Here is a 25,049-nt window from a genome sequence, read left to right on the forward strand (position 1 = left end):
TTTATATGGTATGAGGTAAGGATTTAAGTTCAGTTTTTTGGCCTGAGGATCCAACTTTCCTAGCACCATTTGTAGAAAAGACTATCCTTTCCCCACTGAATTGTTTTGGTCACTTTGTAGATCAAGTAACCAAAACAACTTACTTTCTCATCTGTTTTCCTAAAGAATTGTACTGAGTTTGATTATTTGTTTTGAATCCCAGCTCTTCTCAACCTCTCTGATCCTGGGTATATATTGAGAGTGACACCCAGGATTGTTGCTTTTTTTTTCTCTTTGAGATAGGATCTCATCTGTGGCCCAGGCTGGACTACAATAGCATGATGGTACGATCTCAGCTCACTGCAACCTCTTCCTCCAGGGCTCAAGTGATCCTCCTGCCTCAGCCTCCCCAGTAGCTGGGACCACAGGTGTGCACCACTACACCTGGCTATTTGTTTGTATTTTTAGTAGAGGCAGGGTCTCACCATGTTACCCAGGCTGGATTGTTGTGCTTTATTTGCTACAGCTCATCTCATCTTCCTTGGGACCACCCTCGTCTCCAATCCCCACTCAGTGGCGGCAGGGCGGCTGGCAATTAAAACTTGTCAGTAAAGGACATCTCAGTTTGTTCAGGTTTCAGCAGTCTTTTTTCGGGTTTTTATTTTCCACTCATACCAGCCCACACAGATGGTGTCTGGGTGACAGAGGAGAGGGCCCAGGATCTGTATAATGCCCCCAGATCCTTGCTGGCCTCTGTTGTGGGGTGGCCTAGGCTGGCCCTGGCTCCATCTGTGTCTGCTGGAGTTTGGTCTGTTCCATCTGGTTTTTGGAGGTACTAATAGCAGAAGGCTTATCCCCACCACTGCCTCTAGTTGCAAAGTCTAGAGCTCTTCATTTATGACCCTGGGGAAGGGTCCAGGTGAATCTTGTTTCCAGAAAGAAACAGTAAAAGGGAAGCCTCTGTCATACAGGAAGAATCACACAGAGGCAATCTATCTTCTGATGAAGAACCAGTTTCCTTGCTTTTCCTTATCACCCAGATTGGACCCTTAAAGAATGAGGGCAAAGAAGGACACTAGTACCTGACATCCTTGCTTAATTCTTCTCTCCCCTTCTTCACACAGGGTCAGAAAAGGTTGGTTTGTCCTTCTGTAATTCTTCCCTGTGTGGCGGCAGATTCTCTTGTACCCTGTTTCTTTCTGAAAGCAGCATTCACCTGGTGTCTTCCCCAGAGTCATAATAGCAGACAAAATGCACAGAAAGAAAATTGGTTTTACAATAGGAGAAGGGCCATCAGAAAATATTTCAAAATTAGGACCCACGTTACACTTAGCAATATGCTGCTGCCAAAGACTCAGTGAGATTTCTTTAGTTCACTTAGTAAAATCTAGAAGTTCAACTTGTGTTTCTCTCCTGTCTCCATCTCCTCTCCGCCCCTGACCTCTGCCTCTAATATAAGTAATCTATATGCCCCTGACCTCCGCCTCTAATACTATAAGTAATCTATAGTGCTTCCATGTTTAACAAAAGGTAGCATCATTACTTTTATTTTTTTTAATTTTTTATTTTTTATTTCAATAGATTTTTGGGGAACAGGTGGTGTTTGGTTACATGAATAAATTTTTTAGTGGTGATTTCTGAGATTTTGGTGCATCCATCACCTGAGCAGTGTACACTGTACCCAATGTTCAGTATTTTATCCCTCACCACTGCATCCATGCCAACATCTATTTTTTTTTTTTTAATCTTTTGTTTATGGTCATTCTTGCAGGAGTGAGGTGGTATTACATTGTGGTTTGGATTTGTATTCCCTGATAATTAGTGACGTTGAGCATTTTTCCATATGCTTACTAGTCATTTGTAATTCCTCTTTTGAGAATTGTCTATTCATGTCCTTAGCCCACTTTTTGATGGGATTATTTGCTTTTTCTTGCTGATTTGTTTGAGCTTTTTGTAGATTCTGGATATTAGTCCTTTGTCAGATGTATAGATTGTGAAGGTTTTCTCCCACTCTGTGGGTTGTCTGTTAACTCTGCTGATTATTTCTTTTGCTGTGCAGAAGATTTTTAGTTTAATTGAGTCCTACCTATTTGTCTTTGTTTTTGTTGCATTTGCTTTTGGGTTCCTGATCATGAAGTCTTTGCCTAAGCCAATGTCTACCAGGGTTTTTCATGTTATCTTCTAGAATCTTTATGATTTCAGGTATTAGATTAAGTATTTGATCCATCTTCAGTTCATTTTTGTATAGGGTGAGAGATGAGGTTCCCATTTCATTCATTTACGTGTGGCTTGCCAATTATCCCTGCACCATTTGTTGAATAGGATGTCCTTTCCCCACTTTATGTTTTTGTTCACTTTGTCAAAGATCAGTTGGCTGTAAGCATTTGGCTTTATTTCTAGGTTCTCTAGTCAGTTCCATTGGTCTATGGGCCTATTTTTATATCAGTACCAAGCTATTTTGGTGATTATGGCCTTATAGCATAGTCTGAAGTCAGGTAATGTGATGTCTCCAGATTTATTCTTTTTGCTTAGTCTTGCTTTGGCTATGTGGGCTCTTTTTTAGTTCCATATGCATTGTAGATCCTTTTTTTTTTTTTTTTCTAGTTTTGTGAAGAGTGATGGTGGTATTTTGATGGGAATTGCATTGAATTTGTAGATTGCTTTTGGCAGTATGGTCATTTTCACACTATTGATTCTACCCTTCTATGAGCATGGGATGTATTTCCATTTGTTTGTGTCATCTAGGATTTCTTTCAGCAGTGTTTTGCAGTTTTCCTTGTAGAGGTCTTTCATGTCCTTGGTTATGTACATTCGTAAGTTGTTTTTTTTTTTTTTTGCTTTTTTATTTGTTTGCTTTGCAGCTATTGTGAAAGGGGTTGAGATCACAATCTGATTCTCAGCTTGGTCGCTGATGGTGTATAGCAGAGCTACTGATTTATGTTCATTAATCTTGCATTCTGAATCCCTTTGTCAGTTCTAGGAGCTTTTTGGAGGTGTCTTTAGGGTTTTTTAGGTATACGATCATATCATCAGCAAACAATGACAGTTTGACTTCCCCTTTACCAGTTAGAATGCCCTTTATTTCTTTCTCTTGTCTGATTGTTCCGGTGAGGACTTCCAGTACTAAGTTTAATAGAAGTGATGAAAGTGGGCATCCTTGTCTTGTTCCAGTTCTCAGGGGGAAAGCTTTCAACGTTTCCTCATTCAGCGTAATATTGGCTGTGGGTGTATCATAGACGGCTTTTATTACCCAAAGGTATGTCCCGTCTATGCTGATTTTCCTGAGGGTTTTAATAATAAAGCAATGCTGGGTTTTGTCAAATGCTTTTTCTGTGTCTATTGATATGATCATATGATTTTTGTTTTAAATTCTGTTTATGTGGTGTATCAAATTTATTGACTTATGTATGTTAAGCCATCCCTGCATCTCTGGTATGAAACCCAGATTATGGTGGATTATCTTTTTGATATGCTGTTAGATTTGGTTCATTAGTATTCTGTGGAGGAGTTTTGCATCTATGTTCATCAGTGATATTGGTCTGTAGTTTCGTTTTTTTGTTATGTCCTTTCCTGGTTTTGGTATTAGGATGATACTGGCTTCACATAATGATTTAAGGATTCTCTCTTTCTATATCTTTTGGAATAGTGTCAATAGGATTGGTACCAATTCTTCTTTGAATGTCTGGTAGAATTCAGCTGTAAATCTATCTGATCCTGGAATTTTTTTTGTTGGCAATTTTTTTATTACCATTCCAATCTTGCTGCTTGTTATTGGTCAGATCAGAGTTTGCATTTCTTCCTGATTTAATCTAGGAGGGTTGTATATTTCCAGGAATTTATCCATCTCCTCTAGATTTTCTAGTTTATGCATGTAAAGTTGTTCATAGTAGCCTTGAATAATAATCTTTTGTATTTCTTTGGTATCAGTTGTAATATCTGCCATTTTGTTTGTAATTGAGCTTATTTGGATCTATTCTCTTCTCTTCTTAGTTAATCTCACTAATGATCTATCAATTTTATTTATCTTTTCACGGAACCGGTTTTCTGTTTCATTTATCTTTTGTGGTTTTTTTTTATTTTTTTTGTTTGTTTCAATTTCATTTTGTTCTGCTCTGATCTTGGTTATTTCTTTTCTCTGCTGGGTTTGGATTTGGATTGTTTCTCCAGTTCCATGAGATGTGACCTTAGATTGTCTATTTGTGCTCTTTCAGACTTTTTGATGTGGGTATTTAATGCTATGAACTTTCCTCTTAGCACTGCTTTGGCTGCATCCCAGAGATTTTGATAGGCTGTGTCACTATTATCATTCAGTTCAAAGAATTTTTTAGTTTCTTGATTTCATTGTTGACTGAACGATCATTCAGGAGCAGGTTATTTAATTTCCATGTATTTGTGTGGTTTTGATGGTTCTTTTCGGAGTTGATTTCCATTGTTATTCCATTGTGGTCTGAGAGAGTACTTGATAGAATTTCAATTTTCTTAAATTTACTGAGACTTGTTCTGTGGCCTATCATATGGTCTATCTTGAGGAGTGTTCCCTGTGCTGATGGATATAATGTATATTCTGCAGTTGCTGGGTAGAATGTTCCTTAAGTATCTGTTAAGTCCATTTTGTATAAGATACAGTTTAAGTCCATTGTTTCTTTGTTGACTTTCTATCTTGATGACCTATCTAGCACTGTCAGTGGAGTCCCCCGCTATTATTGTGTTGCTGTTTAACTCATTCCTTAGGTCCAGTAGTAATTACTTTATGAATTTTGGAGCTCCAGTGTTAGGTGCATATACATTTGGAATTGTGATATTTTCCTGTTGGACTGGTCCTTTTATCATCAAATGATGCCCCTCTTTGTCTTTTTTATCTGCTGTTGCTTTAAAGTTTGTTTTATCTGATATAAGAATAGCTACTTCTGCTAGCTTTTGGTATTCATTTACATGGAATATCTTTTTCCACCACTTTACCTTAAGTTTATATGGCTTATTATGTGTTAGGTGAGTCTCCTGAAGACAGGAGAAACTTGATTGGTGAATTCTCATCCATTCTGCCATTCCCTATCTTTTAAGTGGAGCATTTAGAACATTTACATTCAATGTTAGTATTGAGTTATGAGGTACTATTCTATTCATCATGCTATTTCTTGCCCTCATTGGTTTTTTTTTTTTCATTGTGTTATTGATATATAAGTCTCGTGTGATTTATGCTTTAAGGAGATTCTATTTTTGTGTATTTTTAAGGATTTGTGTCACAGCTTAGAGCTTCTTTTAGCAGTTCTTGTAGAGCTGGCTTGGTAGTGGCACATTCTCTCAGCATTTGTTTGTCTGGAAAAGACTATCTTTCCTTTGTTTATGAAGATTAGTTTCACTGGATACAAAATTCTTGACTGACAATTGTTTTGTTTAAGGAGGCTAAAGGTAGCACCCAATCTCTTCTAGTTTGTAGGGTTTCTGCTGAGAGATCTGCTGTTAATGTGAAAGGTTTTCCTTTATAGGTTACCTGATGCTTTTACCTCACAGCTCTTAAGATTCGTTCCTTTGTCTTGACTTTAGGTAACCTGATGGTTATGAGTCTAGGTGATTATCTTTTTGTGATACATTTCCCAGGTGTTCTTTGAGCTTCTTGTATTTGGATGTCTAGATCTCTAGCAAGGCTGGGAAAGTTTTCCTTAATTTTTCCCTCAAATATGTTTTCCAAACTTTTAACTTTCTCTTTTTCCTGGGGAACACCAATTATTCTTAGGTTTGGATGTTTAACATAGTCTCAAACTTCTAGGAGGCTTTGTTCATTAATTTTTTTTTTCTTTGTCTTTGATGGACTGGGTTTATTAGAAAGCCTTGTCTTCAAGCTCTGAAGTTCTTTCTTCTGCTTGTTCGATTCTATTGCTGAGACTTTTCAGTACATGTTGCATTTCTCTAAGTGTGTCCTTGATTTCCAGAAGTTGTGATTGTTTTTTAATTATGCTATCTATTTCACTGAAGAATTTTCCCTTCATATCCTGTATCATGTTTTTGATTTCTTTAAGTTGGACTTCACCTTTCTCTGGTGCGTTCTTGATTAACTTAATAATAAACCTTCTGAATTATCTTTCTGGCAATTTGGAGATTTTGTCTCGATTTGGATCCATTGCTAGTGATCTGCTATGATATTTTGGGGGTGTTAAAGGTCCTTGTTTTGTTCTTTTGTTCTATTACCGGAATTATTTTTCTGGTTCCTTCTCATTTGGGTAGACTATATCAGAGGGAAGATCTGGGATTCAAGGCCTGCTGTTCAGATTGTTTTGTCCCATGGGGTGCTTCCTTGATGTGGTGTTCTCCCTGTTCCCCTAGGAATGGGGCTTCTTGAGAGCTGAACTGCAGTGATTGTTTTTGCTCTTCTGGGACTAGCCACCCAGCAGAGCTACCTGTTCTGGGCTGGCACTGGGGAGTGTCTGCAAAGAGTCTTGTGATGTGATCTGTCTTCAGGTCTTGTAGCCATGGATAGCAGCACCAGTTCCAGTGGAGGTAGCAGGGGAGTGCAGCGGACTCTGCCAGGGTCCCTGGTTGTATTTTTGTTTAGTACACTGGTTTTGTGTTGGTTGGCCTCCAGCTAAGAGGTGGTGGCACTTTCAAGAGTGCATCAGCTGCAATCCTATAGGGATGATGCAAACTTGCCCTGGGGACATGTGGTTAAGTATTTAGGCTTCTTAGGCAATATGCAGGGCCAGAGAGCTCCCAAGAGATTATGACCTTTGTCTTCAGTTAACAGGGTGGGGAGAGAAAGACCACCAGGTTGGGGCAGGGATAGGCATGTCTGAGCTTAGACTTTTCTTGGGCGGGACTTGCTGTGGCTGCTATGGGGGATGGGGATGTGGTTCCCAGGCCAATGGAGTTATATTCCCAGAGGGATTATGGCTGCCGCTGCTGAGTCATGCAGTTCACCAGGGAAGTGGGGGAAAGCTGTCAGTCACAGGCCTCACCCCACTCCCACACAGACCGCAGTTCTAAAGGTCAGTCTCACCCCCACCATGCAGCCCCAGCAGCACTGAGTCTATTTCCAAGCAGCCAGTGAACAGGGCTGAGAACCTACCCCAGACCACAGACCTCACTGTTGGGAAAGAAAGCAGACTCACAGTATTTCAGCATCTCAGGGAGCCTGCTGCAGTGATCCAGTTCTTTCAAGGGGTCTGTGGATTCCCTCGGCTTTCCTGGTATGTTCCCACGGTAGTTCTTGGAGCAAAAGTTCATGATGTGAGTCTCTACATGCTGCTCTGTCCTTCTGAGCAAGAGCTGCAAGCTAGTCCTGCCTCCTATCTGTCATCTTAATCCAAAAAGTGCATCCTTACTTTTCATCTGATATCTTTAACAATTTATTTTATGGAATGAAACAAAAAGGAACTCTGAAGGCTCAAATACCAAAAGGTCATGTTCCACAAATAGAACAGTGCACAATTTCCTTGTGTAGGAAACAGAGATGGTCCCTCTGTGGGACTTATGGAAGAATCTCAACCATTGACTTGCGACTGGACACAGCACCTCTGATGGAGTTACATTCTGTAGAACAGCATGGCCCCCACCAGCAAGGATCTGTTTTTCAAGTAGAGATGCCTAGACAGAGATTTAGGAACAGAAGGAGCCCTCAGCTAACAGGGGCCTGCAGGTGCAAGTGGAGAGAGTGAGTCCAGCACAGTCCTGGGCACTCTGCACACTCCAAACCAGGACCCAGACATTGAAGGTTTCTTCCACATACCTTTGGTCTTTGGAAGAAAGATTGTCCCTGATGTTTTTAGAGAAGTATTTTTACCTTCTCTTAGAAGAATGATTGTGATACGTTTGGCAGAGGGCAATCTGCCCTCCTAGAAAGGGTCTGTCTACTGCTCAGTCACTGGACTGTCATTTATTTCCTCTTTTCAGTCCACCTGTGTTTCTACTTTCTGAAGAATTCAAGTCTGCATGCTTGGAAAGTTCTGGCAGGCACAGTGATGCCTTTCAGCCTATAGAAATGTGCATGGGGGGCGGGCACGGTGCCTCATGCCTGTAATCCCAGCACTTTGGGAGGCTCAGGCAGGTGCATCACCTAAAGTCAGGAGTTTGAGACCAGCCTGGTCAACATGGCGAAACCCCATCTCTACTACAAATACAAAAAAACTAGCTGGGTGTGGTGGCGCGTGCCTATAATCCCAGCCTCGAAAGGCTGAAGCAGGAGAATTGCTTGAACCAGGGAATTGGAGGCTGCAGTGAGCTGAGATGGCATCACTGCACTCCAGTCTGGTGAGAGAGTGAGATAAAGGCTAGCAATATGTGTGTTTGTGATACATAAGATATTTTATACACGGCTACCTTGATGAGCCACCTGGTTCCTTTAGGAGCCAATATTGATACAGGATTTACTGATTCATCTCTTCCTACATTACCTTATAGCCTACATCACCCACATGCACCTACATCAGCCATATAGCCTCAAAAATAGAAAATATAAGTATTGCAGAACAATGTGGACTACAGTTGTCATAAAAAAGGAATGAGGTTTTATATCACACAGTGTGCAGCATTTCATGGCCCAATCCCCATTCACCATCCTCTCTCCTTCCCCTTCAAGGACTCAGAATCTCCCCTGGCTGCAGTTTCCTGTGCCTGGAGCCTCCCTTGGGGCTCATTTTCTTCTCTATTTCTAACACAGAGCAATTTAGTTCCACCTTCCCTGCCTCCCCGTTCACAATACACACATACACACTCTCACACGTACACCGAGAAACTCACACACGTGAATGCACACACACACATGCACATACACATAGCTGTCTCTTGTTACTGTACAGTTTACTGCACCACACTTAAGCATGCTAAAGGCTAGCAAAGGTAATTTCCTCCAGTTTCAAAGTCTCTCCATGAAAGTGGCAGGAGAATTACAAATATTTATTTTTCTTGTCAGCAATCATTTTCGTATTATCTGTCGTATTCTCAGCAAAATAAACATTATTCCTTTTTTTTTTTTTTTTTTTTTGAGATAGAGTTACCTCTTGTTGCCCAGGCTAGAGTGCAATGGCACAATCTCAGTTCACTGCAACCTCAGCCTCCTGGGTTCAAGCAATTCTCCTGCCTCAGCCTCCCAAGTAGTTGGGATTATAGGCACACGCCACCATGCCCAGCTAATTTTTTTGTATTTGTAGTAGAGACAGGGTTTCGCCATGTTGGCCAGGCTGATCTCGAACTCCTGACTTCAGTTGATCTGCTTGCTTTGGCCTCCCAAAGTGCTGGGATTATAGGCGTGAGCCACTGCACCAGGCTGACATTATTCCCATTTTACAAATGGAGACTTGGGGGCTCAAAGAGGATAGGAAATATGCCCAAATCCCACAGCATATGAGGCAAAAAGGAGATGCAAGCCCAAGCTTTAGTGTTCACATCCTCTCTACAGCACCACATGAAGGATGACACTTAATGGCCTACGGCCTGTTCTTTAACTGTATCAAACCTTCTCCCCATTCCCACCCTTTCAATTAAGTACTGGTTTTGGTGGCCAAACTATAAGGAATAAGGCTCATCAGGTGGGGCCAGCCAGCCCTGTAAGGGGAATCTGAGAAAGTGAATTGGGCCATACTTCGCTCAGCACCTGGCTCAGAGCAGAGGTTTAACTGGACTTCAATAGCACTGCTGAATGAATGGATAAATGTGTTTTAAATTCAAGAGTAATGAGAAGTTGGAGATGGATGTTGGTGATGGCTGTACAACAATGTGAATGTACTTAATACCACCAAACTGTAAGTTTAGAAATGGTTAAAATGGTAAATTGTATGTTGAATGTATTTTATCACAAATTTTGAAAAAGTCAAACGTGCATGGGGAGACTGGAGAGAGTCATATAAAGCCATATAAAGGAATTTACTTATTATCAACTGTTTTATTATTCATTTGTTCTCTGCCAGTTGAAAGCAGTCACATTCTGCACAAAACAAACTGACATATACAAAGCTAACTTAAAAAGATGTATAAGACCTTAAATAAGATGTGGCATCGAGATGACCTGGATTTAAGGGTGACAAATGTTGTGGTTGACCACAGTGGGTTCTGGAATTAGATTGTCTAGGTGTAATGCCTGGCTTTTTGTCTCTTAGCTGTATGAACTGGGACCAGTTATTTAATGTCTTTTTTTCTCATCTGTAAAATGAGGATTATAATACTAGCTAACACATAAGATTCTTGGGAGCTAATCCAGGTAAGAGACAAGCTATAATGCTTTGGAAGCACTCAAAAAATCCCAACTATGACTAGTAAGGCTCCAAAAGTGACTAAAAACGAAGGGCCTTCAGTTATCAGTCTAACTCAAACCAGGCTCCTGCCTGTAAACAGCTATGAGTGACTTCGTGTGTCATCTTTCCTCTCTCTTCCCTAGGTATGGAATATTCTCTATGCTGACCTCTTGAATAATGCCCCAAGAATGCATGCCTTTCTTGATCATTCTGTGAAATATTGCTCAGTACAGGAACGAGTGAATTGTAGATGGATAAATATCTAGTATGTTCTCCACTTATTTCAAAGTCTAGAAAGCTTTTATGTAATCAGAAAATAAAATCCAATTGCTTCCTATTGCGTTGCCTTCCCAAATACATTACAGATTATATTTTGAAAATTTGTATTAATCAAGTAAGCCACACTTGCTTTCCCCCAATGGAACCTGTAGAACTATTCCACTGCTCCTGGGCAAGGTGGTATTGGATATAAACTCCATATTGCCAGGATTCCCTCTCCCCTTTCATCTCACTTTTGCTTTAATTTCTGTTTTTTGAAAGGGCGATGATTAATCTATTTCAGATTGGCATTTTAACTTGTTTTACTTACTGACCACTGTGGTGAAATGAACTGAGAGCAATTTCTCAGCTTATCTTAGTCTAATGTAATATGGAAAGACAAATATCATATTTGAGGAAAAATATTTCATATGCAGCATTATTATTAATCAGGGATAATAGGTAAAGTATCAGAAACTGATTAAATGAGAATTTTATGAGTAAAAGAAGGAAGTTAGAGTGAGAAATGTAGTCTTTAGGGTCCGATTGAGAGGCCTGTATTTTAACTGTGTGACCTTGAATGTGTTACTTAATGACTCAGTGACTCAGACCTGCTCCTTCATGTATAAAATGAGGAGAGTGATACATTTCAGAGAGACAGTGTGAGAAGTAAATGGAAAGAGCACCAGTGTAGTCTGGCTCATAGTAAGTGCTCAATAAATGGTTACTCTTATAAATATACTCAAAATAAGATATATTTTCCAATCAAACAACAGTCTTACTTAAGGATCACATCAGCCTCTTTCTGGCTGACTCAGGTACAGTAAGATGTGATGTCAGCCAGACCGCTGACGATTAAACACTGGCTTAGCTATCACTTTCCTGGGCTCTAGTTTCCTTATCCATTCAACGGAAATAATAAAGGTACCTATTTCTTAAGGGTTGTTTTGGGGATTTAAAAAGATAATTTAGGTAAAATTCTTAACACCAGCAAATGCTATCTGAGGTTATTAAAAGTTCATCGAATCAACCATGCAGAAATTCACTTCATGATGTGGCAACTGGGGTTTTTTCCAGGCTTCTGGAAATGTATAACCAAATAAGTGAATATATGGCTGCCTCTAACAACCACGTTGAGTATTTTTTTTTTTTTTTACTTTAGAACAAACTTTGGTCATGCTGCAAGCCTAGAGGAGTACCTGATTCTTCTGGGTATAGCTCAAGGAACACCCACCCCAGAATGGAAGTCATTTAGCAGGTAATGGTCACTGTGGAATGCAAGTCTTTAGAATGAGTTTGTGAAGACCCAAGTATCTGATGCCTTCCTTGGTAGACAGTGCTGTCAGGGGCTGATAGGCTCCACCATTTGTTTCTTCAGCTGATCTTGTAGAGTTCAAAAACCACTTTTCTTGGGATACTCCCAAGCATTTTCATAGCCTTTTCTACTGTGCCAGTAGCAAGCAATTCAATGTCTTGCTTAGTTTTCATTTACCTACCTCTCAGGTAAATTCTCTGAGTAACTACAAAATGGTGGCTATAGCCATGAGAACATAATGTATGTTTTCTGCCATTGTCCTTGAAATCATTAATTTTATATTTGTATAGAAGACAAGAAATTGACTTTATATGTACACTAGTGAGATTGCTATATCTAAATTTGCATACAAATCAGAAAACATTTACATTGAGTTTTGCATTTTTGATGCTCCAATCCTACCTGTTAGACTCACAAGGAAGTCTGATCTGCAAAAGATTCTTTCTCTCCAGAGATTTCTTCAGATCTGGAGGTATATACATCTATTCAAGAAACATTCATTGGACATAATTCACTATTATTGCCTGCTGATGAAGTAGAAAGTCACAGACATTCCTTGTGGGCAAGTTCCACAGGTGATGGTCCCCTGAAAGGTCTTTGATTCTCTCTCCTCCCATCACTCCTGCTACCAGTGAGAGAAAGGGAGATCTGCCATTGTCATGGGACTGGGGATCCACTCACATCTCTGCTAGCACTGTCACCATTGCCAGGGCTTCTAGCTGAGCCTTGTAGTCTCATGGCCTTAGTGCCTACCTCCTTCAACTCACACAAGTTGTGATGCTCTTGAAACAGGGATGAGCACAATTCACAATTGCCAAAATGTGGAACCAACCCACATGTCCATCAATCAATGAGTGGATAAAGTGGATAAAGAAACTGAGGGGTGTGTGTGTGTGTGTGTGTGTTTATGTATGTGTATATAAACACCTCGGTTTCTTTCTTTATATATATATATATAATGATAAAATACTACTCATTCACACAAAGGAATGAATTAATGGCATTTGCAGCAACCTGGATGGGAAAGGAGATTATTATTCTGAGTGAAGTATCTCAGGAATAGAAAACCAAACATATGGTTTTCACTCATAAGTGGGAGCTAAGCTATAAGAATGCAAAGGCATAAAAATGACACAATAGACTTTAGGGACTCAGGGGCAAAGGGTGGGAAGGGGATGAGGAATAAAAGACTACAAATCAGGTTCAGTGTATACTATTCTGGTGATGGGTGCACAAAAATCTCACAAATCACCACTAAAGAACTTATTCATGCAACTAAATACCAACTGTTTCCCAAAAACCTACAGAAATAAAAAAAAATTTTTTAAGACACAAGGAATTAAAAATAAAAAAAAAAGAAAAAGAGATGAGTAGAATCCCTTCCTGTCTCTCTGTATATTATAATGTATTGGCTTAGAACTGTCTGTGTTCCTAAATGTTGGCAGGCCCAATTCTTTCACACACACACGCACACACATACACGTCATTGTCTCTAGAGTGCTCCCATAGCACAGGCCCCATTTGGCCTTCACACCGAGGACAGCTTGGGGTCCAGGCACCATCTTCCCTGTTGGTGCTTTCCTTTCATGGTGCAATCTGGTTTCAATCATGTGTCACCGCAGTTTATGCATTTTTACAGACTCGAATCTCAATAAGGTCAGTGTTCCTGTATCTTTTTCAAAGGCAGGCAGATTTTCAGCTCTTATATACACTAATTCATTCTAATAGACACTTGGGGTATTGTCTAACTCTGCTCCTCCTCAGCATATAAGCTTAACTTTATTATGGATTCACTAAGTAAGGATTCCTATATCCACTTACCAACTGTGGTTGACCATGTATTAGTTTGCTAGAGTGTCTGTAACCATGTACCATAAACTGAGTGGCTTAAACAATAGTTTATTGTCTTGCAACTCTGGACCCTGGGACCAAGATGAAGGTGTTGGCCAGGCCTGTGAAAGTGCTAGAGAAGGCTCTGTTCCAGACCTGTCTCCTAGTTTCTGGCAGTTACTTGATTTGTGGCAGCATACCACCAGTTTCCACAGGGCATGCTCCCTGTGTATCTATGTCCAAATTTCCTCTTTTCATAGACAGCAGTCATATTGGATTATACCATGGAATGCCCACTCAATTCCATTAGTTAAGATGAGCTTATCTTAACTAATTCCATCGGCAATGAGTAGGACTCTAACATTATATTATCTTGAGGGGGAGAGACACAATTCAACCCTTAACACCATTCAAAATATCTTTTCACACAAAAATTTGTGTTACATGACAAAGGGAAACTTTATTCTTCACTAATTCCTAAATGTGTCTTAATCGAACCTACACTTTTTTTTATTGTTGCTTCCTGTTAAAAAATTTCATAAAATACATATGGCATGTTTTAATTACTGTGACAGATTCAATATAAATTTTAAAAGGAGAAAAAAAGCACATTTTAATGAACCATGTGTTTATATTATATGTAAATCTTTCACGATTGGTGAAAACTTTTACAGAATATTTGTGGAGGTGCCAAGTTAGAAATAATAAACATTTATCAAGCTGCACTCATGTCCCTGATTTCTTCAAATGTATGTTGTTACAAGCCTCATTTTTCAGGAAGCGATGTGTGTCTTGTTCATGTCCTGTGTTTCACTGGTATATTTGTTATCCATATAAAGTTATAGTTATAAGACTTGTTCTTTTACAGTGAGAGCAAAGTTATTTCTTTTTTTTTTTTTTTTTTTTTTTTTTTGAGAGGAGTTTCGCTCTTGTCGCCCAAGCTGGAGTGCAATGGCGCCATCTTGGCTCACTGCAACCTTCACCTCCCAGGTTCAAGCAATTCTCCTATCTCTGCCTCCCAAGTAGCTGAGATTACAGGTGCCTGCCACCACACCCAGCTAATTTTTGTATTTTTAGTAGAGACGGGGCTTCAACATGTTGGCCAAGCTGGTCTCAAACTCCTGACCTCAGGTGAGTCACTTGCCTTGGTCTCCCAAAGTGCCGGGGTTACAGGTGTGAACCACAGAGCCTGGCTGCAAAGCTATTTCTATACATGTCAGAACATGACTTATTGTTATCAGTGCATCAAATTTCTTTTATCTTTAGTAAAATAAAGCTGTGACAGTTTTGTTAGGTGACAAAAGTACTTTTTGTATAAAGTAAGCATGAGTTGGGTTTTGTGTCAACTCATCAATGCTACAAGGAGAAAAAAATCACTTTCAAACTTTTTTATTCAGTATCTAATACTCTGGCACATCTGGAGTTCAGATATTACGTTTTTTTAAAGAATTCTGAAACAATGCTTCATATAATTTCCCATTGTTCTTCAAAGACTGGAAAAAATGAGTTAGACTTGTATTGAAAAGGCTTTGGTCAGAGAATTAGACAAACTCCCTTCTGTTGATGCAAATTGAATCAGATCATTAGGTTAGAGATCATAGAAACTAATGCTGTGGTGTTCCATGGTGGGCAGGTCTATGCAAACCAACCCTAAAATTCGAGGAAGCTGAGAGGCCAAAGAAGGAGCTGATAGATCAATTTCTTAGAAAGAAACGGTTAATAGGAACTTATAATCAGAAACTGTATCTGGTCTGTATCTCAGGAGGTGGTGGGACAAGGTGGTGGAACCTCATGCCATTACCCCACCAACCCAGGGCTTATATACCGTAGGGAAAGGATAATTCCAAAGGGATGTGTAGGACATCTGAAGTATGCTAACATTAAGGTTGTTTGACCTAAGGGTGGGATTTACAGCAAATACCTCTGCTTACACGAGAAGCAATGGATAAACTGGAAATGTTAGAGGCCCTCCAGGAACAGGAGTTGATCAGAAGCCAACATGGCAGATTAGCATCCAAGGTGGAGTTGCCTTAGCCTCCACAATTGGTCATAATCACCTTGTTAGGCCCGCTTCCAGCTAAAGTTGTTTCTCGATAATTTCAGGAAAGCAGTGCTCCGCTGTTCTCTGAGCACCATTGACCACTTACTTATTGGATTGTGGAAGACACCTAACTCAAATTTGGAGCAAGAAGTGGCTTGAAATCAAGATCTCTTCCCCAGAAGAGACAACAATGAATAGGTGAGCCTATCAGGTAGTCTTCCTTTATAAACAGCCTGAAGGTTACAAAGAGGATTGCCTAACAGAGAAGGGAAAACAACACAGCACAGGGAGCCTTCAAGACAAAAACCCCAAAACTCAGAGGGGAGGATTAAGAAGCTAGTCCTCAGAGCTGTCTGGGTCTCTCTGACAGCTCTTTGTTTCTGTCTGGTCTGTTTATGTAAATTCTTAGCCTCCCATCTCTTAAGGTGGCCTGACTTATTATTTCCTTTAAATAATCCAAAGTGTCTACACATGCGTAATCAGAGATCACTTTATTTCCATTAACATTTATGGAGACCCTTCCTTCCATCCCCACTCCCCATTAGGTGCTGGGCTCTGCGCTGAAGATTTCCAGTATTTCAGGAGTACACAGGAGAAATTTTTTAATTAATTTTTTTAAAAATCTATACAAGAGACCACTTAAATGTGTCTCTTCTATTAGCAAAACTGTACTCAGTCTCTATTTCTGTATTCCAGAAAGATTTTGTGAATGAATTACAAGCCCATTTTGAGCCAGGGGTGCAAGGATTTCTTCCCTTATGTGACATGTTCCCACGAACGGCATGTGACAAGCAATTACAACTAAGGTTGAATGGAACATTGTTGAGTAGCATTCTAAGAATTCCAGCCACTACTTTTCTTTTTCAAAATAAACTTGAACGAGAAATAACATAATGTGTCATAGATGATTGACAAAGTTTTTGCTAGTGTATGATGGTATTATATTTAATTGCTGGAACTAGAATTTAGTTAGACCGTGCATTGGCTCTTTAATTCACCTATGTTGTTTTAGGGAATTAACCTCCCTGAGCCTCAATTTTACCATCTTGAAAAACGTACATAGTAACTTTAAAAGGTCTTTTGTGAGGACTGAAAAGGATAATGCATTTTTAAGCACTTAGCATAGTACTGGGGCACATGACTGATCAATAATTGTTGGTTAATTTCCTTTGTTCCCTCCCTCCTTCCTTTCCTCCTTTCAATTCTTGTTATTAGTAAAGCCACATGCAGTCTTAAAGTCTCCTTTTAAGTTTTACATCAATATATGCCAATATATTTTATTATTCTGAGTCAGTCCCACTTCATGTGATGTTCAGTTCCCGTGTCACGTATAACGGGCAGACCTTAAATACAAACTGAAGAGCAATCATTTTCTTGGTGTGTCATACATAAGCTTTCATACTAAGTATGATGAAACCATTTTTAGCTCTACTCTTTCTACAATAAAGTATTGCATGCAGTTGGGAAGTGGGAATTATTTCTCTTTTGGAAATTGGATGCCAAGAGTGTACAATATACAGATAATTCTTCCTGTGACAGACATGGACCTTTTCAGTGATACAATCTTCGCCACACTCCGGCATTCTTTGGGCCCCTCCCAGCTATCTAGTATTTCCAGACTTCTTATCTAGGAATTGGCAGCATCTCAACATCAGGCAACTGTCTCAATGACTATAGTAATATTGTTTTCTAAAAATCAAAGAAACAGTTAAGTAAATACTTCTAGAAAGTGTTCTTTAGATACAAATAAAAACAGTATATTTGGTTAAGCGCTTGTCAGAACATTTGTGCTTCCAAGTAAAGATCCGAAGACTTGCTCTCTGTGCACACTTGGACAAGTTACGTCAACCAATTCACCTATAAATCCATGTCATTATTCACAGCAAATCTCTTGAAAAAGTTGCTCATACTTGCTGTCTCAACTTCCCCATTCTCTTCTTTCCCTGGATCACCTCAATCAGCATTTTGTCTCCACTAGACCATTGAAATAGCACTAATTTAAGATCACAAAGACCTACACACAAAAATCACAAAGATCTAAATGAAGCAAACTCTCCCTTCTGTGTCCTAATCTTACTTGACATCATGATGCAACTGACACAGCTCATCACTCCTCCTTTATCTGTGTTTAAATGTTTTTTCAGTGGCTCCAATGTCTAGTTTTTCTTCTGGCTTGCTCCTCCCTTTGCTGGCTTTTCTTTCTCCGCCAGACCTCCTACCGATGAAGCTCCCTATGCACCTACTCTTTGCTGTTCCTCCTCTAGCTACGCTGTCTACCTGAGTAATCCAGGATTTCCATTTCAAATGCCACCTGCATGTTGAAGACTATCACATATTTATCCTTCCTCCCCACTGAACCACAGCCCCTCGTGTCCAATTGTCTATTCAGTTTTGCCACTGGGATGTCTAAGGGGCATCTTAAACTTTAATATGACCAAAAAGACCAACTGAGCTTGTCTCTGTAATCTTCATTCTCAACGTTCTCCAAGTCAGTAAATTGCATCATCTTCCCTCCAGTTGCTCAAGCCAAACACTTGCAAATCACATCTGATTCCTCTCTCTAACATTCTTCATGCAACCCTATCCAAACTATTGTTGTATCTTCCGTGAACCACTGCAATAACATCTCAGCATGTCTCTCTTCCTCTACTCTGGATACTCTGAAGTTTGCTTTCTACACAGGAGGCTGAGAGCTCAAACAGGCATAAATCAAATCATATATTCCCCTCATGACAGCTTTCAGTGGCTTCTCACTGAATCAATAAGGGAATCCAAACTCTCTCCCTTTCCCCCAAGGCCTCACATGATCTGACCAGCCTTCCTCTTTAAAGATTTTGCCCTCCTCTCTTTCCCTGCATTCCAGAGCCTCAAGGGCTTTACGCTTGCTATTCTTTCTCCTTGGAATGATTTTCCCTGAGATTTTCAAACAGCTATTCCCTCTCATTTGAGGTCTCAACTGAAATGATGTCATTTTATTAAGATTTTCCTTTACTATCCTAGTAAAAATAGTTCCCCCAATGCCCTACTTCCATCACTTTCTTATATATCATTCTATTTTGTTTTCTGCAAAGCACCTACTGTTATTTGAAATTATTGTACTTATTTATATGTTTTGTTTATGTTGTTTCTCTGATCTGTGCTATGTAAGATCCTTGTATTTCCAGCACCCAGAACAGTGTCTGGCACTTAGCAGGAGCTTCTTTCATTTACAGTCTTTGGCTGGCTGACTGCATACTTTAATTCTCTTTAAGATCCAGACAGTAGCAAGGCATATCTTATGAATGTTTGTAAAGTACTTAACTGTACTTATAGAGCAGTACTCTGTAGATGTTAGCCATCATAATTATTAAAATGTAAATTTTCATCTAGAAAGTTAGCTATCCATGAGATATTAGTAAGTGCTATCTAATGCTGAATTGGGTATGGTGAAATAGACGGTCTCATACCTTGCTGGTAGAAATGTAAATCCTCTTAGAAATCAATTGGGCTTCGTGGAGCAAGACTTTAAACCTGTTATGAAGGACCTTAGTAATTTTCATATCCTTTGACTCATAAATATCCAAAAAAATCTATATTTTCAGAAAATAAACAACAAAAAATACATTCATTCATCATTATTTATAAGAGTATAAATCTAAAAGCAACCTCACTAGGGTAATAGGTAAGTATAATATTTAACTAAAAATGGTTAAATATTTCTATAAAAATAGTTAAAAATTATGACAAAACTGTAGGAAAAATTGCTACAAAATTTATACAATAATATGGAAATTGTAACTATATGTTCTTAAAATAAAAACTTACACAAACTTGTGCTATGCTGTGTGCCCCTCCCCAAATGAAAATTCATTTGAGAACTGAGAATAGAAATACATAAACTGGGGTGCTGATATTATAGTGCTTTGGCTGTTTATTTTTTTACTTTTTCTCCAACTTCTTTCTTTAATTATTTATATTTTTGTTATGAGTATCTGATTTAAAAAACAGAAGTATATATTCATAATAATTTTCATTAAAGCTGATTTTTAGTTCAACTTTATATGTCTAGTAATCTAGCTTTCATCTGTCAATTATTTAAAGGTTTTATAAATAGTGAAATCATAGAAAAGTATCCAAAATATAATAAATACCCATATTCTCATCATCTTCTACTAACAATTGGTTTTCTTCATTTTGTTTTGTTTTGTTTTGTTTAGACAGGGTCTCGCTCTGTCACTCAGCCTGGAATGCAGTGATACAATCTCAGCTCAGAGCAACTTCTGCTTCCTGGGCTCAAGTGATCCTCCCGCCTCAGCCTCCTGAGTAGTCTTTTAGTCTACAAGCTGGGACTACAAGCATATGCCACCACATCTGGCTAATTTTTGTATTTTTTGTAGAGACAGGGTTTTGCCATGTTGCCCAGGCTGGTCTGAAACTCCTGAGCTGGAGTGATGGAGCAATCCACCTGCCTCTGCCTCCCAAAGTGCTAGAATCACAAGCGTGAGCCACTGTGCCAGGCCCTAACACTTGTTAATATTTAACCATTTTTGCTCTGTCTTTTCTCCTCAGTTACTAATTTAAAAAAACAACACCAGTACGATTTGTATATATGCAAGTCATATTGTTTTTGTTGATTCCTGGAAATCTTTTCACCAATGTTAGTAATTCCACTTGCTTTGTCTCTATAACCGGTCAACCGAGTACCTTCGGGACCCAGAACTGAATTATTCCCTCTGGGTCCTTGATTTTGACAGAAATTCTTTACCTCATCCTTGGCTAAGATACTTTCTCATTCACTACTACAGTCACCCCAAATATCTACCTGTAAAAATTCTCACCATATCCTAACTTTCCCTTTTATCCAGTAACTTTACTTTCTACTTCAGTGAGAAAATAAAGGCCATTAGGCACAAATATCAATGTTCCTTCCCATCACTGAAAACAGATATGTACCTGATGTGAACCAATACCCTTACATACATGGTTTGTTTGCAACAATCTGTTTCATATGATTGATGTCCATGTCAAACATGGTGGGCATTCTGGTGTGGAGAGGTGAGAGGGGCCCACAAGAGGAATGTTCTACTTCTTTTAGTCTACAAGGGACTTCTGTGTAGGAACTGGCAGGCCTCCCAAATCTCCTGGAACTAGCTGGATGCTGTGAAGTTGCCAGCACGCTGTTTCATAACCAGGACCAGTCTGCATTAGACTTGATTTGTATAATTCAATTCATTTCCAAGCTGATTTTTGACTATCACTATTATGCTTATTAATCAATATTTTGACTATCACATCTGTTACCATTTCAAAATTTACCAACGTATTTATTCATTTTTACCTCTGTCTCTTGTTTCAGAAAAAGAAAACTTTGATTTCAGTCCAAAGTTAACTTTTATGTTCCACCTCTTCATCATTTTGCACTAAAAATTATTTTGCCTTCCCTTCTATCTTCAACTTTTTAATTTCACTCTGTGTTTGACAAATTTAAGCCCTCTTCATCACTAAAAACAAACAAACCAATGAAATCCACCCATGAAGGGTGGATTTAAAGCTAACTTTTATTTATAAAAAATATAGAGGTAGAAAAACTGACTGGTTTTATCAGGTAATCCAAAGCATGAAAATAAAAAGTAACAAAGAGAGGCTACTTCAGATGGCAGAAAACTTAAAAGAGACATAGCAATTCAGTATAATACTTGGAACATGTTTGAATCTTGATTCCAATAAGCTCATTGTGAAAGGATATTTTTTGAGACAATGAAAGAATTTTGAATATGAATTGAGTATCGGTTGTGACAAGGAATTATTGGTAATTTGGTTGTATATAACAATAGCTTTATATTCATAAAAGAAAAAATAAATTTTTAGTGAAGCATAGGTAAGAATAGGAAAACTACGTTAAATTTCATGATCTCTGGAATTTGCCATAAAATACTTAGGGAAAAAGTGTAATTTCCTGATGGGTTCTTCCTGCCTGCTGCACAAATGAGATCAATTCACAGAGACCATGGCATTGCAGTAAAGAAGGAGTTTAATTGACAGGAGCCTAACCATGCCTTGTGGGAGATGGAATTGTCACTCAAATCAATCTTGCCAAAGGCTCAGAGGTTAGGGGTTTTTCAAAGATAGTTTGGTGGGTAGGGAGCCAGGAATTGGTTGGGTAGGAGATGAAATCATAGGGACTTGAAGCTGTTCAATTGTGCTGAGTTGGTTCCTGGGTTGGGCCACAGGACCAGTTGGTGAGTCCCAATGGAGCCATTTGGTTGTCAGAAATGCAAAAACCTGAGAAGACGTCTCAAAAAGCCAGTCATAGGTTCTACAGTAGTGACGCTATCTGCAGGAGTTATTGGGGAAGACACAAGTTTGGGACCTCCAGAATAATGACTGGTGATTATTTAACTGTGCCTACATTGTAGTAGAGTTCAGGATCCTCTCATCCTCATAACTTTGTGACCTTTCATTAGTTTTACAAAGGTAGCTTAGTTTTTGGGAAGGCCTATTATCATTTAAACTATAAACTAAATTTTCCCCAAAGTTAACTTGGCATACATCCAGGAATGAGTGACAACAGCCAGCCTGTGAAGTGAGAAGCAAGATGGAGTCGGCCATGTCAAATTTCTCTACCTGTAATTTTACAAAGGGAGTTTCACAAAGAGCAGGAGAAAAGAAAAATTTTGCAAAAGTAGCAATGTGATTGTTGATAATTGTTTAGCCTGAGTAAATTACATGGTTCATTTTACTATTGTTTCTACTTTTGTGAATGTTTGAACTTTTTTCTTCAAAGAGTTGTTGCAAAAGGCCATATGAACAAGTATGTTTCTTTTAACCTCATTTCTCTTCAGGGTTCATTTTCGTCGCTCTTCCTCTCATTCTCTTGACATTTTTTGAAAGAGCTGTCTAGCTAAACACTTTTACTTCCTTGTTTACCTACAGCAATTTGATTTTTATGCACACAATATTCTTGAAACAGCTCTATCAAAAGGCATCTTACATCTCTGTCATCTTCTAATTCACTTCCCCCCTCCACCACTGTCCTAGCAAAAGAGGTTGTTTTACCTATGGAGGGGAGAGAGACAGGAAGCAGCGTGGGGGAGGATGGGCTCACGTGACACTTTAACCTGCCTACTTTGTTCACAAGTACAGTTGGTATTCACAGAGCAGAGAATGGTACCTGGACTACTCTAGCAAATGCTAAAATCCTTGGATGCTCACATCCCTTAAATAAAATGGTGTAGTATTTTCACATAACCTATGCATATCCTTCCATATTCTTTAAATCATCTCTAGATTATTTATAATACCTAATCCAATGTAAATGTTATGTAAATAGTGGTTATATTGTATTGTATTGTATTTCTATTTTTTTATTGTTAATTATTTATTGCTTTTAAAAACTATTTTAGATCTGCGGTTGGCTGAATCCACCAAGGTGGAACCTGTGGATACCAAGAACCAACTGTGTAAGATCCCCAAGATGTTAAATCCTTTCGAAGAAGTAAATGTCAACTGTGAGCATCACAACAGCCTTCACTGGAGCAAAGGGTAGATTTTTTTCTCCGTGCTCACCAACTGATTTGTCAGTCAGAACAAATAGGATGTGTTTGGGTCTCCCCATCTGCCTTAGAGGAATAGTTTGGGGATTCTTGTCACAGGGACAAAACATGCCCTTAAATAAAGACCACCCTTCCTGGAAGCTGCTAAGGCCTGACATGATTAGCTCCAGCTTTTCTCTCCACGGCACATGCTCACTGTGCTGTGCACCCCACCCGACATGGGATGCTCCTGGTCCTCCTACCACAGGCTTTTGCACACACTGCCCTCTTACCACAGTCCCCCCACTCCCCTGTGCGTGCCCTCTCCCCAGACCACCAGCTCCTTCAGAACCCAGCATAATTATTACTTCTCAGGAAGCCTCTCCTCGCTAAGCAGACCAACCCCTCCTATAACCTGCTTTCTCATCCCGTGTTCACTTCCTTCCTACCGCTTATCTGGCATGTATCTTACCTTACATATATCGAGTCTTTGATACATCTATCCACAGTAGTATACATTCCATGAGGGTGGGGACCATGGTTTAATTTTTTGTCCTCACTAATTCCTGCTGTCCTGAAAGCTCTTCATTAGCCCTTGATAAGTCTCCTTAAATGTAAACCATTTGACTTCTCTCTGATCTCAACCTATGCTCTTCTGTGCCTCCTATTTATGACCAATTTTTCATTTTTCCTTTTCAGTACAATCCTGAACTCATACATCATGAGGGCCTCAAGAACTTTGAGATTATAAAGTGGAGTCAATAATCTCTTATATCCCAGTTCTTGCATCAAAATTGTAAATAGAAAAACTTTAGCCAAATTAAATTTAAGAGAGTTTAACTGAGCAAAGAATGAGTCACAGATCGGGCAGCCTCCTGAGCCAGAGTAGGGTCAGAGACTCCAGTGCAGCCACGTGGTGGAAGATTTATGGACAGAAAAAGAAAAGTGATGCACAGAAAATGAAAGTGAGGTACAGAAACAGTCAGGTTGGTTACAGCTCAGCATTTGCCTTAGTTGGACATGGTTTGAATGGTTGGGCACCTTTGGCCAAAACTTGGTGATTGGCACAAGAGTAGAGTACAGTCTGTATACAACTTCATTTAGGTTACAGTCCACGAGGTACAGAGAAATCTTTAGGCCAAACTTAAAATATGCAAGGAGGCATCTTTAGACTATACTTGATTTAAGAAAACTCAATTGCTTCATTTTCCCTGTGTAAAACCTCATTGCCTTTAGTATAAATTCTTCAGTTGGTCTCCTACTCACTTCTCAAACATAAAGGATGGGGAAAATTGTCTTTTTTTGTACCTTGTATCCTGCCAACATATCGGTGACCTCAGTGGTCACATGGATGTCCCGTCTGAAATCCCGACCCGTACAGTCCCCTGATTTCCTCATCTCTAAAGATCTTGACTGCCCCTCCGCCTCAGTCACACATATAGTCATATTTTCACCTGGGACTTGGTCACCAAGTAGACTAATTTCTATTCAAAATCTTCAATTCCAGTATCCTACTCTGGCCATAATCTCCACAATGTTCAGTCCTTATTCTTGCAAATATGTCTGGATTGTCTTCAGCCCTCATCTTACTTGACCACTTTGTAGCATTTGATGGTATTGTCCATTTTTTTTTTTTTAATAAAAGCTCTTAACTTTCTTGTTTATCATAAAAATTCTCTCCCCTGGTCATCCTCTGATTTCTTTTCTCGTTCTTTCTTACTATCATACATGGGCCTTCAACCCTGCCCTCTCAAGCTATTTCTTCTCCAGGTTATGTTCTTACCCATTGTTCTTCCATTCAACAGGTCTTTCTGGGTGATTCACATGGTTTAAGCAACTCTCATATTAAGATGACTCTATCTATCATCCATTATATGTAAGTATCTATCCTCTAT

At 39.2% G+C, this 25,049-nt stretch overlaps 1 long non-coding RNA gene across 1 annotated transcript; it reads left to right on the top strand.

The window, feature by feature from the left end:
* Nucleotides 1-9,175: 9,175 nt before the first annotated feature.
* Nucleotides 9,176-24,039, top strand: LOC103886936. The gene is made up of 3 exons (XR_002523879.2): nucleotides 9,176-11,715; nucleotides 15,706-15,841; nucleotides 23,026-24,039. It is a non-coding gene; the product is annotated as an uncharacterized LOC103886936 (long non-coding RNA).
* The last annotated feature ends 1,010 nt before the right edge of the window (nucleotides 24,040-25,049 follow it).

Source organism: Papio anubis, chromosome 8, assembly GCF_008728515.1.
Source record: "Papio anubis isolate 15944 chromosome 8, Panubis1.0, whole genome shotgun sequence".
Classification (NCBI taxonomy): domain Eukaryota; kingdom Metazoa; phylum Chordata; class Mammalia; order Primates; family Cercopithecidae; genus Papio; species Papio anubis.